Source organism: Amphiura filiformis, chromosome 3, assembly GCF_039555335.1.
Source record: "Amphiura filiformis chromosome 3, Afil_fr2py, whole genome shotgun sequence".
In the NCBI taxonomy this organism is placed as follows: Eukaryota; Metazoa; Echinodermata; class Ophiuroidea; order Amphilepidida; family Amphiuridae; genus Amphiura; species Amphiura filiformis.
This window is the reverse complement of record NC_092630.1, coordinates 4860255-4876579: the sequence shown is the minus strand read 5'-3', so window position 1 is coordinate 4876579 and position 16325 is coordinate 4860255. Positions and strand designations below refer to the sequence as shown.

Sequence of the window (16325 nt, the reverse complement as noted above, 5' to 3'; positions counted from 1 at the left end):
GTCCTAGCATTAGAGTAACAAAATGACCAAATATGGGATTGAGTTGGTAAGAAACCCATAAACAGACATCATCATGGGGGGGGGGGGGATGATGGTATGGTCTACATGTATCATCCCTTTTCAAAATATCAAGAGGGGGGTTATGTCCGACCCCCCATTTGCTAGTAAAGAACACGGGGTAAAGACCTTATTTGCGTGCGTTATCCAGAGGTCAAAATGGCCCAGTCTGGGACAAACTCTTGTTATCTCCATTCAACAGCTTGTCATCAAAATTCCTATAAGACTTGCGTGTTTACTTCTGAGATCATAACAGAATAATATGAGGCTACAGAGGAAATGACAGGTTCTTCAATACAATGTCAACATCAAGAAATTATTTAGTTTGAAAGTTCTCTATGATATAAGACATGCACATGCGCGTGTTTATGAATAGCAAAAGTACAAGGCTAATTAGAAGATAAATTACAACATGGTTCTTCGTTAAAATGTCAAAATTATAAAGGAAATTTTACAACATGTCAACATGGTAATAATTCATCTTTGTTGAAAGTTCACTGTGATATAATACACACGTAGTCCTGTCCCTCCCCCCTAAAAAGTGACGGCAGGGTTCGCCACTGTTAACATCCGCCGATACAACTAGTACCCTTTGATGGTGCCCCGTCGATAGAAGGAATTTCCTACAAGAAACCACATTGATTTGCGTGCTTTCGTATTCTATAAACCATTGTAAACATGGTAAAAGCGGTAAAATGGCAGCATTAGCTAGCTGTGCCAATGAGTAGATTTGTTTGGCACGCAGCTACCAGGTCCTAGCATTAGAGTAACGAAATGACCAAATATGGGATTGAGTTGGTCAGAAACCCATAAACAGACCTCATCATGGGGGGATGATGGTATGGTCTACATGTATCATCCCTTTTCAAAATATCAAGAGGGTGTTATGTCGGACCCCCCCATTTGCTAGTAAAGAACACGGGGTAAAGACCTTATTTGCGTGCGTTATCCAGAGGTCAAAATGGCCCAGTCTGGGACAAACTCTTGTTATCTCCATTCAACAGCTTGTCATCAAAATTCCTATAAGACTTGCGTGTTTACTTCTGAGATCATAACAGAATAATGTGAGGCTACAGAGGAAATGACAGGTTCTTCAATACAATGTCAACATCAAGAAATTATTTAGTTTGAAAGTTCTCTATGATATAAGACATGCACATGCGCGTGTTTATGAATAGCAAAAGTACAAGGCTAATTAGAAGATAAATTACAACATAGTTCTTCGTTAAAATGTCAAAATTATTAAGGAAATTTTACAACATGCCAGCATGGTAATAATTCATCTTTGTTGAAAGTTCACTGTGATATAATACACACGTAGTCCTGCCCCCTCCCCCCTAAAAAGTGACGGCAGGGTTCGCCACTGTTAACATCCGCCGATACAACTAGTACCCTTTGATGGTGCCCCGTCGATAGAAGGAATTTCCTACAAGAAACCACGTTGATTTGCGTGCTTTCGTATTCTCTAAACATGGTAAACGCGATAAAATGGCAGCATTAGCTAGCTGTGCCAATGAGTACATGTAGTTTTGTTTGGCACGCAGTTACACGTATCTACGCACAAACACAAAACGTTTGGCAGAAAACGGATCTGAAAATAGCATTCCAAAAACTTTTTAGGAAACTTACCGCAAAACATTATAAACATGATGTTATTTAGACCCCTAAGTGTTGCCAAAATATTTTTCAATATTATTTTTAAAAAATTTCACGATCTTTATATAGCCCAGCATAATTATGTTACTCAATAAAACGTTTTGAATTAACGTTCGGTACAAGGCCCTAGTAAGTAGTATGTTTTTTAGAATAACGAAATGACCAAATAAATGAAATATGGGATTGAGTTGGTCAGAAACCCATACACATGATAAATAGACCTCATCATTGGGGGGGAGATGATGGCATGGTCTATCATCCCTTTTCAAAATATCGAGAGGGGAGGGGTTATGTCCACCTCCCATTTGCTACAAGGTCCTAGCATGTTTTTAGAGTAACGAAATGACCAATGGGATTGAGTTGGTCAGAAACCCATAAACAGACCTCATCATGGGGGGATGATGGTATGGTCTATCATCCCTTTTCAAAATATCAAGAGGGGGGTTATGTCCAACCCCCTCCCATTTGCTAGTAAAGACCTTATTTGCGTGCGTTATCCAGAGGTCAAAATGGTCCATGCAGTCTGGGACAAACTCTTGTTATCTCCATTCAACAGCTTGTCATCAAATTCCTATAAGACTTGCGTGTTTACTTCTCTTGAGATCATAACAGAATAATATGAGGCTACTGAGGAAATGACAGGTTCTTCAATACAATGTCAACATCAAGAAATCATTTAGCTGGAAAGTTCTCTGTGATATAAGACGTGCGCGTGTTTATGAATAGCAAAAGTACAAGGCTAATTAGAAGATAAATTACAACATGGTTCTTCGTTAAAATGTCAAAATTATAAAGGAAATTTTACAACATGTCAACATGGTAATAATTCATCTTTGTTGAAAGTTCACTGTGATATAATACACACGTAGTCCTGCCCCTCCCCCCTAAAAAGTGACGGCAGGGTTCGCCACTGTTAACATCCGCCGATACAACTAGTACCCTTTGATGAAGGATTCGACGATCTCCAGAATGAAGTAGCACCGCTCAGTTATGGGGAGGTCTCCACGCAGTTTCTACAGGATTTGGAGAAGAAGGCAAAGCTGCAACCAGATAGGCCATTATGTTAGAAGAGCTCGCAGATGTCTCTACTTTTAAGCAATAGCCACTATTATTAACCAAACGGCTCTTTTCAGAGCCACCAAAACATCAAAAGAGAGATGCATGTGTCAATTAGATAAATGAATATGAGTAATGAATTTTGACTATTGCAATTGCAATGTTGTTTGGGGAAGATGTAACAAAACCCTTAGTAATAAAGAATGTAACAAAACCCGTATAGTAACAAACTTCAAGTCTTACAAAACTGAGCAGCAAAAATGATTACAGGTCGAGTCAAGTACAGAAGCGTTAAATGTTTTAAACTGGAAAAATCTTGAAGAAAAGTTATACATGAACGAAGCAGTTACAATGCATAAAATTGTAAACAATCAAGCACCGAAATATCTGTCCAATAGATTTGTTAAAAAAGAAACTTGTCAACATGATCATAAAAACGTATGGTCCCTGTTTTTTTATTTCCCAAAAGTCCTAGCTTCAAAAAGGTGTTTGCAATGTATTTGTTGTAAATGATAACCAAGACCTTCTGTACATGTTTTTCTTTCAGAACAATGTGAGAAACAAAGTAAGGAAGCAAATAGGAAAAAGGTCTAAAATATTTGAAAATCTCCAAAAATCGGTGAGGGCATCGTACGCATGGAGCGGCCGCCACGGTGAAAATGGATGACAAGGCCGTCACCGCGTGTACTCGTTGGTGCGTGTTTGCGGCCAACGTACGCAATTTACAGTAGAAGGGTGCGATTATAAATAGAATGTAGATATCTCTTCAGATTAGCTCAGATTTTATTGTCCTAGTTCTAATTTTTGAAAAGTTAGCTGGTAACATGCCTCTTTTCTTTTAAGGGGGGGGGGGGGTAGTATCAACCATTGTATATACGAGTGTTAATCTTGAAATACATTGATTTCACCGTACCTGATCGTTTGGACAAACGATAAAATCAAAGTGAAAAGGTGCAATAACTTAAAACATTGTTTTATTCCAATAAATGGCATAAAGTGTTTTTAAACAAACAAACGAACGGATCAAACAAACAAACAAACGAATCATTCATCTTTCTTTTCGTCAAAAGAAAGATGAATGATTCGTTTGTTTTTTAGTAAACTCATTATGATCCTTGTAGTTTGTTTTAAAATCATCAAAGAAAGATGAATGTTCTGTTTCTAAGTTCAACTCAAAATTTAATAAAAAATATAGTGTTATATAGTTTGTTTTAAATCAACGAAGAAAGCGGACCTTAATTTTTGAGGGGCTCGATTGCACCAGAGAGCTCCTAACAACATTTCAGGAGTACGTTCTAATAATACAGATATTATTAAAGATTGAGCTCCTGGTTGAGCACCTTAGTAAACTCAGGAGAGTGATTAACAGAGCTCCTGCAATTCTCAAAAATGAAGGCCTGTGAAAGATAAATGTACAAAAGGCAAACTGTTTCATATTTGTTGCAACTCATCAAAGATAGATGAACGATTTCATATTTTCTTATGCTCTTCAAACTCATCAAAGAAAGATTTGTTTAAAATACGATATTTATGAAATTGTTTTTAGCTTTACCTTTACTCAATAATTTTTTCTGGTCCAAAGAAAAACAGGGTTTGATTCTATATACTTATCAAAGAAAGAAGACTATTTCGTTTGCTTTCGTTCAATTTAAACTTATCAAAGAAAGATTACCATTTTATTTTATTTTATTTTATTTTGGTTAAAAGTCATCTCAGATAGATGATTGTTTTGTAAAATGTTTGATTTTGTTTTATCACTGTGTTTTGTTTTGATTTATCAAATATAGTTTGATTTTGTTTGTATTTTGTTTGAAAATGGTTTGGTTTTGGATAGTTCACTTCTGATGAAAGAAAATTGTTAACTTGTTTTATCAAATCCACAACAACAAAAAAACCCGTCTTGATCTGAGCACGCAACACGTGTCAATCTATAAAAGCCAAAGTAGACCATCAACATGATAAAAAACATTGCAAGGGGCTTTGTGGTTGCCGACATATTATATGTCACGCATTCATGCACTTGTTGTCATTGCAACCATGGCAACTAAATACGATATTCCGTCAAGTAGGGTAAACGTTGTTTGGGGGTCATTGGGTACAAACAAAATGAAAAAGGGATCATTGGGTACTATAACATTTTGAATACTAGTATTAAGGGTCATTGCACGTAGGCCTATAACTTTTCAAAAAAGGGTCATTGGGTAGACAATTTTGAAAAAATGCAGCAAAATTCTATTTCTGGTTTCAAATTTCCAATACAAATTTGCTAAAATAAGATAATTTGAAAGTTTCCGCATTATTTTGTGGCGGCATTTTGAATTTTGTGGCGGCATTTTGATGATGCATTTCTAAAAGTGGTTCAAGTAAAGTGTTTGGATGCGAGCCGTTAGACCAATAGGCCTATAAAATAAACGCCGTGTCAGACAAGTCTTTGAACATGGCAAAAGTTCGAAGTCAGCAAAAACATCTAAATCCAGCGATGCTGAGGTCTTCATCAGTGCTCGGGCCCCAGTGAGCTCCAGTGGTTAGATCCCGGGGGGGTTCTTCGAAAAAATTTGTACGGGGGTGTGCCACGCAGACTTTCGGATGCTGACTTTCTCTATACCTACTTTTTGCTGTTTTTGCTACCCATCAGTATACCAATTTTCAAGAAAAAGCACCCAAAAAGCACCCAAATTTGCCATAATTGGGCGCTTTAATGGCATTTTTGCCCAAATGCGCCCAATTGGGCGCATTGGTATCCACTGAAAACCCACCCATCGATATACCAAAATCGGTGTAAAGGTACCCCAAAACCGTGGCACATCCCCGTATACCTTCAACCAGGAAGAACCCCGGGGTTAGATATACACGTTTGTGCTAATGTTTTCTAATCAGAAACGAGTCTCCGAGTATTTCTAATTTTTACTATTGGTCTAACGGCTCGCATCCAAACACTTTGGGTCATGATTGGGTAGCCGCGACCAAAAAGAGGGGTCATTGGGTAGCCGCTTTAAAAAAAAAAAGGGGGGTCATCGGGTATGACTTTTCAAAAGGGGGTCATTGGGTATAGTCAACAACCCATTTGTAAAATTGTAAAAATGTTTCAAAGAATATTTCAAGTGGCCAGGCTTCATTTTTTAAATATAACATTTAAAAGAAAGCTAGATAATACCCCTCAGAGGGAGGGCTAGGGTCTCTTCCTGGTTGAAGGTATACGGGAATACATGTGCCACGGGTTTGGGGTACCTTTACAGCGATTTTGGCCTCGATGGCTGGGTTTTCAGCGAAGACCAATGCGCCAAATGGAGCTAAATGGGCGCATTTTGGCACAGTAATAGTACAGATCAAGTCAGCATCCGAAAGTCTGCGTGGCACATCCCGTACACCATGTTTAAGACCCTCCTCCCGGTATTTGTTTATTTACTTGTTTGAGTTTTTCATACGTGGATTAAAACAACAACAATTAACAAACACCCCCCCCCCCCCCATGGGGCAGGCCATTTACGTTTGAGGTAATGACTGGCCCCTTTTTTCTTGGCCAAAAGAAGGAGGAAGCAGGCCGTTATACTATGCACAGTCTTCGTCTTTTGAGGTGTAGCCTGCCCCATTGGGGGAGGGTTGGAGGGGTGAAACAAAAACAATTTTCACCTTTTGACTTTGAGGTCTTATGAAATCGAGTAGGCCTATGCAAAAAAAAAAATCAAAAAAAAAAATCTAACTTTTGAGGTCTATATAATTAAATGTTATGTCCAATTTCTTTTATTTTTAATCCCTGCTTATTAATTCCCCATCATAATTACCCCCACCCAAGGTCTTAGCCTGCGATACGTCCATCGGTCTCCTCCGCAGCCAGTTTGGTTTATTGGTTACACTCCCTCCATGTGGGGGTGGGGGAGCGGAACCAAACTGGCTGCTTTGGAGACTTACTTCCCAAGACGGGTTATTAAAAAAGTGGACGGATACAAAACCCGGGATACAAAAATTTTTAAAGCCGTCTAAAAGAGAGCAGTTTCACAACCAAATAAAAAAAGGCTTTCACAAATGATGCAACAAATTGTTGTGTCTCTGCTTCTCAACAATCTCCTTGTCAACCAACCCCCAAACATCGTTATCAATGCAGTCCTGTTTTTTTTTTTTTTTTTTCGCGAACGTTGATATGATGAAATAGACCCTGGGATTCCTGTGAAAATTATTTTTACCAGGGGTCTGCGATTCACGTGTGTGCTGCCATAACTATATGTAACTACATATCACGCCCAAATTATTAGCGTCATTCGTGCATTGGGCGGGGATGAAGGGCACAGAAACGGCAACATTAGACATTCCAGAGTGTGGCAGAAAAACACCCAAAAATCCGCCCCTTCCACAAAGGTTTTTTTGCGGTACGTTATGTTTACGCCCAGTTTGGGCGCATGCAGCAAAATCGTACGTGAATGTTTTGAAGGCCTATGTCTAATAAAAGCAACTTGAAGTTGGAAGTTCCCACGGAAGTTGTGAGCTATTTTTAACACCACCGATGCGATTGCGTTTTGCTCCTGCATCCACCATCAGGTACAATGTAAATGATGAAGCAGCGACAAAAGCATGCACAGTCAAGTATAGGCTATTACTCGTTCCTCTGTTCAATATAAAATAAAAATGCATTTTGGAATAAATAAATAAAATTTGCGTAAACCTATATCGTAAAAGGTAACATGATATCTCATAATACGCAGTTTATCTGGCCCAAGATTTCGTTTCAACATCGAATTCAAGAGCTAGATAGATAGAGCATGGAAAATCACGGGTGTGTGTGTGTGGGGGGGGGGGGTCACTAACGACCGCAATGGCTACGTCGCAGTTGTTCGCGGGAAATCAGATCAGACCTTGATCTATGGGGGGAAAATGGACGGATAACTTTGATATCCTGGCTAAGACCCTACGGACACCCCCGATTACCCTTCAACTGACCCAACATCGAGACTATCGGAACTGGATGTAGCCACTTTGGTTTACTAGTCTCATCTATGTAATGATCACGTGCAGGTAAGATGCTCCATCTAGTGATCCAACCAATTACATCTCTTGATTCTCGGATGACGTATGCCCTAATGTTGATTATTGCCGCGACCACGTGCGAGAAATAGGCACACCCCCACCCCGACCCATCTATTGTCTTTCGACTTATCTTCCATCCAGGGTCAGATGCATAAATCATAAACAAACACAAAAACCGTCATCGTCATTTCGTTTCTACAAATCCTCGTGTCACATAAATCCTCCCTCCATTCTCGGTAATTTCTCGCCCAAAAAAGGCGGGACTACATGTATACTCGCGTCAGTGCGGTACTTTAAAAAGGCTCCTTATTTGCTTTCTACATTGGCACTGGTTATCATAGTTTGAAAGGAACTTTCATGCGGGTTTACATGACGCACCGCTTTGATTATTGCGTGTATGGGGGATCTCCCCTTCCTATCAGTCCGAACTGACGGTGTCCATGCATGCGTACTGCCCGTGTTATTTTAAATACTTTTTTAATTATGTTACGAAAAAAATATTATATTTCGCAGAATCATGTTCATAATATGGTTAAATTGACTGTTTTAAACTATCATTTAAAACTAAAAAGAGTGAAATACGAAAATAATGTGTATGACTTTCGGTCCGTGTTTTCCACAGCATTGAGATCACTGAGTGTAGCGCTGCCGCTCCCAATGCCCTACACTCAGCGCTGGCTACTCCGATATAGATAACATGAATTTCTCCAAGGTAGCGAGTGAACATGATTGAAATTAAATATCATAATTCAATACCCTGCGTGAAAAACTGAACATTTATACATGCATATGAATCGGCACTAAAAATTACCGGCGTATGCCTTTTTGATGAATGGAAGATTCATGATTGGTTGGTGCATTTCAATGGACGGTGACCGGCGATGATAAACATAAACGGGTAAATCATGTTATCGAAAACTCAACAACTTTTTAAGTGTTTATTGACATAGCAAATTAGCACTTCACACTTGGTAATTTCGTCAGCAGCTACATTATCACTAAAGCGTGTTCTACCGTGAGATCGCGTGCTCTACCGTGAGATCGCGGTAGCTTTAGACCAGATGCCAAACACCGAGAATTCTCGGGACAGACGTTTGAGACCACTTATTGTCAACACGCGTGTTATAATAAGGATTTTCAACACGCAAATAACACGCCAAAAAAAGCGTGGCACGCGGTCACTTACACGTGTCAGGTACTGTAATCAATTTGTAAGTGGCTGCCATCTTTTTTGAACATATAACAATTTTAAAATTTTTCTTGAAATGTCTGTCAAATAGTAACATACGCAAGACGGTGCTGTAATTCCTGCTAAACTAGGGTGATACAGCTAATTATGCTACATGACATAGCATTTAGCTCCACCTAGCTTTGTGGCACTATCACTTTGTGAGGAGAAGCTTTTTTGATGACACAATCCATTGTTAAGTGTTGTCTGTCAAACATTTGTACGCAAGTAACATACGCAAGATTTGTATGTGTCTGTCAAAAGTAACATACGCAATACGTTTAAAAAAATTAAAAATCACTTGATGTTCACATTATGATGATAGTTTAGAGTTTATAAAAGTGTTTTTAAACATGTGATTTATAAACTGCATGTGATCTTTATTCAATTTCCCATCTTGAACTACTGTTTTTGCCAAATTATTATTCTGTATGTTACATTTGACAGACATCTTGCGTATGTTATGGCTTGACAGACACACATATTTTATTTATAACAATTTATCCTCCTTATTGTAATATTTGGACACATTTTTTTCCACAATCAGTTGCTGTAGGTCCTACACCTAAATAACCACAAAATACCTTATGTAATACTTTATAAATTTTTATTTGATTGCAGAAAATCATCAAAATTGTGTCTGTCAAATATAACGTACGCAAGGGCTAGAAAATTAAATTTGTGAAGTAAATGGTCTATAACTTATCTTTCTTTTAGTGTATTATGAACGATATATGTGCATACTATAATTTAAACCTGGTTGGAGACCAAAAGAAAAGAGCTGGAAAAATAATTGTGTGTTACACTTTTATGACACCTTAGCTTATTTTGAGCCAAATGGTTAATTAAAAATTCAGAAGTAAACATGAACAAGTGGACATCACAGCATTGTGTGATAGTAGTGATTGGTAGATTTTTCTTGATACCAAAGACATTTAAACATGACAAGTTAAAAATATATGTCCAGTTTAATTTAATTTTTTTTAAATACACCCCATTATACACAAAAGAACATATTTTAGGCCAAATATTGGCTAATCTGTAACACATTATTGACTAAATCATTCTCTTCTATCTTTCCTTTTTAGAAAAAAAAAACAACACTAAATTTTTGAGCAACTGACATACATGTAGAAAATAAATCTTTACTTTTTAACAAAGCTCTATTTCTATGGCCTGGCAAACACAATCTAATTTTGGCACAGCAGAACAAACTTTTCCCAATATATTTGCTATTCATGCATCTTAAAGTATAATAAGACAAATATCACACAATGCGAAAAGTAAACCTAAGACTCAGGTCTTACAAACTTTGTTTACTAATGGGTGGTTTTAGCTCTCCACTCCCTCTTGCATGTACATGACCAGGCTGCTGGAGTTGTCAGTTATATACCACAATAAAGTGCTCTATCCATAATGTGTGGGATGGGATGTGGGATGGGATGTGGGATGGGGTGTGGGATGGGGTGTGGGGTGCATGTGAAATGGGGTTACATTTGTGCTCCATCTAATAAACTGGGGATATGCATAAATTGCAAGCAAACAGGGATATCCCCAATTTTATTACTATGCTAATGGGGCTATATAACCCCATAGATGGCGCTAAAGGCATTAGTTAGACATATGGGGGATGAGATCCCCTATTGCAAAGTACAGAATCAGATGAATACACACATGTCTGATTCCATACTATCTAACTGGGGATACACACAAATGATTTTTTCCAGCAAAGGGGGGACATATCCACACATGCATAGCAACATAGCATAGTCGCGGTTGAATAGTCCTGGATAGTCTTTACTTTCCCCATAAATACAGAGTCTGTTCCCATCTACACACAGTGTCCACTCACCCGTACGATACGGGGCCCTCCCAGGAATTTCCCGAGCCAATTCCTACATTACTCACCCGTAAGATACGGGTCCCTCCCGGTAATTTCCCGAGCCAATTCCTACATTACTCACCCGTAAGATACGGGTCCCTCCCGGTAATTTCCCGAACCAATTCCTACATTACTCACCCGTAAGATACGGGGCCCTCCCGGTAATTTCCCGAGCCAATTCCTACATTACTCACCCGTAAGATACGGGCCCCCCCCGGTAATTTCCCGAGCCAATTCCTACATTACTCACCCGTAAGATACGGGGCCCTCCCGGGAATTTCCCGAGCCAATTCCTAAATTTCTCACCCGTAAGATACGGGGCCCTCCCAATTTTTTCCCGAGCCAATTCCTACTTTACTCACCCGTAAGATACGGGGCCCTCCCGGGAATTTCCCCGAGCCAATTCCTACATTACTCACCCGTAAGATACGGGCCCTCCCGTAATTTCCGAGCCAATTCCTACATTACTCACCCATAAGATACGGGGCCCTCCCGTAATTTCCCGAGCCAATTCTACATTACTCACCCGTGAAGATACGGGGCCCTCCCGTAATTTCTCGAGCCAATTCCTACATTACTCACCCGTAAGATACGGGCCCTCCCGATAATTTCCGAGCCAATTCCTACATTACTCACCCGTAAGATACGGGGCCCTCCCGTAATTTCCGAGCCAATTCCTACATTACTCACCCGTGATACGGGCCCTCCCGTAATTTCGAGCCAATTCCTACATTACTCACCCGTAAGATACGGGCCCTCCCGGGAATTTCCCGAGCCAATTCCTACATTACTCACCCGTAAGATACGGGGCCCTCCCCGCATTTCGAGCCAATTCCTACATTACTCACCCGTGAAGATACGGGCCCTCCCGTAATTTCCCGAGCCAATTCCTACATTACTCACCCGTAAGATACGGGGCCCTCCCGGTAATTTCCGAGCCAATTCCTACATTACTCTCCCGTAAGATACGGGGCCCTCCCGGTAATTTCCCCGAGCCCATGCCTACACTACTTACCCGTAAAGTATGGAGCCTCTCCGGAACCTAACTTCTCACAGAGAAGTTAACCCAACTTAATTCCTTGTATAAGATACGGACCCTCCAGGGAATTTTCCCGGGACCTTTTGCACACACACAAGTATGGCCCAATCTTATCTTATCATAGAGAAGTTAACCAAAATTAATTCCTTGTAAGATACATAAATGAATGCAATGAAGAATGAATGAATGAATGAATGAATGAAAATGAATTAATTGAATACGGGGCCAACTTCTCAGAGAGAAGTTAACCCAAGTTAATTCCTTGTACAATACATAAATGCATGAAAGAAATGAATGAATGAAAATGAATTAATGAATATGGGGCCCTCCAGGGTATTACCCTAAGCCCTTTTGCACACACGCAAGTGTGGCCCCACTTCTTGTCTCGCAAAGAAGTTAACCCTAATTCCTCGTAAGATACGTGGCCCTCCAGGGAATTTCCTCGGCCCTTTTGCACACATGCAAGTGTGGCCCAACTTCTCTTTTCGCATAAGTTAACCCAAATTAATTCCCCATAAGATATGGGGCCCTCCGGAGAATTTCCCTGGCCCTTTTGCACACACACACAAGTGTGGCCCAACTCCTCTTCTTGCAGAGAAGTTAACCAAAATTAATTTCTTGTAAGATACGGGGTCCTCCAGGGTATTCTCAAGCCCTTTCCACACTCGCCAAGTGTGGCCCAACTTCTTAAGGGCTCATATTGAAATACCCTACCACGTTTTCACACAGAAAGAAGGCAGGATTCCCTTCGCTAAGCGCGCGCCTTAGGAAAGCTCGGTCAGGAAGGCGCTCCTAATTTAAGTCAGTGAAGTGGCTAATTGCAGTGTTATAATCACACAGGATTTTAACAAAAGAAGGCTAGCACAGGAAAGCTGCAGGATGGCGCACACCTTCCTGTGTAAGGGAATTTCAAAAAGAGCCCTAAAAAGAAGTTAACAGCAATGTATTAACCGGCAAGCTACAGAACCCTTTTTAAAGGGATTTCCTGAACAAGTTAAAATCTGCACTTATTGAATCCTCTCCCTTGGTCAGCTTAACCGCCCTCTTCTTGGTAATTTGCCCATGCCCGGAGGCTACCATTAAAATACAGACTGCAATACCCTTTAGGTCTATGTACCTCTATACCCCGTACGATATGGAAGCCTTCCCAGCCAACTACTGCTCCCAAGTGACTGTCCACAAAGGTATTGAATACTGGGATATGACCTAAATTTTTGGGTGTGGTGGGTGGGAAAATTTTCTTCACATTGGAGACCCAACCTTCTCCTTCCACGACAGATAAAAATGTGCCTAATCCCTGGCCAACTGGCAGTGTCAGAAGGTTATTGACTACTTCCCATTGGCTACTTCAAACAATAGACCCTAAATCTCATTGGCTATTGCATAAAGCCATTACTAGGCAACCAATCAATAAATCAATCATATTGATTTGTCCAAGCACAAGCTTTGGACCAGGGTTAGTCTCTTTCACAGGAGGTAAATCTGTTTATTGTATAAATACAATAAACTTTAATATGCAAATTAGCTCATTATAATATGTAAATGCTACATCAGCATCCCCTGGACATCATCAGCTATCACCACAAGCATTAAGCATAAAGTCATTATAGTCTACTCTACTGATGAGCTTAATCATGTTCGCAAATATTTTGATATGAACGTAGGCCTATACTACAAAACAGGTTTCCTTATTTGGTAAAATATGCAAATTAGCTCATTGAAATATTTAGTGACTATGACTGAATGCACTAATAATGTTTTTAATTTAATGATATAACACAATAGATTTGAAGTTGTTTTACTCCACCAGACAATGATTTTGGGCAAAAAAAACACAATTTAACACCATGGAATTTATAATCATGTCTAAATGAGGGTATATATGAATCCAACAGATATGGTCATTTTCACGGTAAAGGGTGTAACTTTTGATTTTTAGGGTCAAAATTTCAAACCACTTAAATATGTTTCTGTTTACTGAAATCATGCATAGAAGCAACTTAAATTCAAGTAAAATAATGTTTCAAGGCTTAAACCTTTTGATTTCTAATAAAAAAATTGACATTTGCATAACATTTTGGTTAAAATCTAAGAAAAAATGTATTTTACATAACCTCAGAAAATTTTGACATGAAAGCTGGAATACATGTGAAATTCCATTCCAAAGTAAGTCAACAGATATAAGTTAAATTTTATACCATGTTTTGCTATGTTTGTAATTGCAGTTTTGAAATTTTTTAACATCAAGTGTCATTTACAATGGAAATTTCCAAACCTTAAACATATTTTTTAAGTTTTAATTGGGTTCCTAAAATAATTTGAATGTCTAACTTCATGTACAAATACTACTTGATGAAAGGAACCTCCCATCCAAGTTTCACAGAAATTGGAGTTATTTTTTAGAATTGGCAATTCAAGCGATTTGTGTTTCGGAGGCTTCAGTTAACAACACAGGTGATCATAAAAGTAAAATATTTAGCTAAGTACTACAAGTTAACATAAAAAAATAGGTAAAAAATATCACAATTACCAGTTTTCATGCTTTGCTTCTAAGTATTGAATTTCAGTTGTGACAAAAATTAAATTATCACAGCAAGTCATTTTTTTTGTTTCGGAGGCTTCATGTTAACAATTGTTAAACATTGCAGAAGTAGTTTTTTGAAAACAACAGTGTTGGGATCATCTAAGCTGTTATTTTCTTGTGTGTATTGAATCAATGATTCTATGCGGCAGATATTGTAGATTTATCACACATTAATTTTTTCACCCATTTGTTAAGTATGGTGTTTTTTTCATGTGAAGCCTCCGAAACAGGCTTTTTAAGGTATCAGTATATTTTTCAAACATTAACCATAATGTCAATTTTTTTTAAAATTTATGACATTCTGCACATATCAAGTAATAATTACAATGCAGATATCAGTATGAAACACACCAATTTAGATATGCATAGATGATAATTAAGTTTACTGTTGTTTCGGAGGCTTCATTTGTTTCAGAGGCTTCAATTGTTAACGGAAAGTTTGTATTGGGTCCCATTTTCAAACGGTGATATATATCTCCACGATTTAAAAACATGTGACTTGAGGATCTACTTTGCTACATTTTGATAAATAGATTGGATGAGCTCTTTTATTTATATTTGCACAAGCTTGCTGAACAGTTTGTTTCGAGGCTTCAAAAAGTTAACGGAAAACGGCTATTTGAAGTCAAGATTTTATAAAATTTTAAAAGCTTGCAAATCGGCTAATTTTTGTTACCCATTTCAAGTTAAGATAACAACTGTTATAAATCAAGAAGAAGTGAAGAAATAACCAAGAATTATGAACCAAAGCTACACCCACAAAGTTTGTTAACAATTGTTAACGGAAAATGAAGCCTCCGAACGACAAATATTGAAGTCCGGTTCTCAAAAATACAGGGCCGTTCACAATTAAATCTAATGTGGCAGTGTTTACTGAACATATGACTGTACTTTCAGGATAAGAAAAATTATCCATGAACTAACTGAAGAAAACACAGGGTTTTACAAAAATGTTACTGTTTTTATAGTTTTTCAAAATGGCAATATTAAGTACATTTAAGCCTGCTAAAACTGAACGCAGTAGCTCCCAAAAGCTGATTATGCTACCCAAGGTAGCTGCTAACTAGATGACTTATGTGGCCAAAAATTATGGAATTCTGTGGCTTTATTAGAACACTACGGATTAAAATGTTAAAAATCCAAAGTTACACCCTTTACCGTGAAAATGACCATATATAAGAATTAATTCGAAAATTTAGGCATAGTGTCCTTTCAAAAAGGTCATGGAAGGGAAAATAATAAATGTAAACATTTAGAAAGTCAGCAAAAGTGACCTTGAGCTTAGCATAGGTGTCCCTTCAAAAGGTCATAGAAGGGGAAATAAATGTAAATAGAAGTCGGCAAGACTCATCACAAAGGAGTGCACAAAGGGGTTGTCTGCAAAACTGTCTTCTGAGGTCAGCTTTGAGTTTAGCATATAGGTGTCCCTTCAAAAGGTCACATAGAAGGGGAAATAAATGTAAATAGAAGTCGGCAAGACTCATCACAAAGGAGTGCACAAAGGGGTTGTCTGCAAAACTGTCTTCTGAGGTCAGCTTTGAGTTTAGCATATAGGTGTCCCTTCAAAAGGTCACATAGAAGGGGAAATAAATGTAAATAGAAGTCGGCAAGACTCATCACAAAGGAGTGCACAAAGGGGTTGTCTGCAAAACTGTCTTCTGAGGTCAGCTTTGAGTTTAGCATATAGGTGTCCCTTCAAAAGGTCACATAGAAGGGGAAATAAATGTAAATACAAGTCGGCATGACTCATCACAAAAGGAGTGCTCAAAGGGGTTGTCGGCAAAACTGTCTTCTGAGGTCAGCT

The 16325-nt window shown here is 38.6% G+C and overlaps 1 protein-coding gene across 6 annotated transcripts in view; it reads right to left on the bottom strand.

The window, feature by feature from the left end:
- Positions 1-16325, bottom strand: part of LOC140147912 (solute carrier family 35 member E3-like) — a 76611-nt gene that overhangs the window by 58010 nt on the left and 2276 nt on the right. The window lies entirely within an intron of this gene.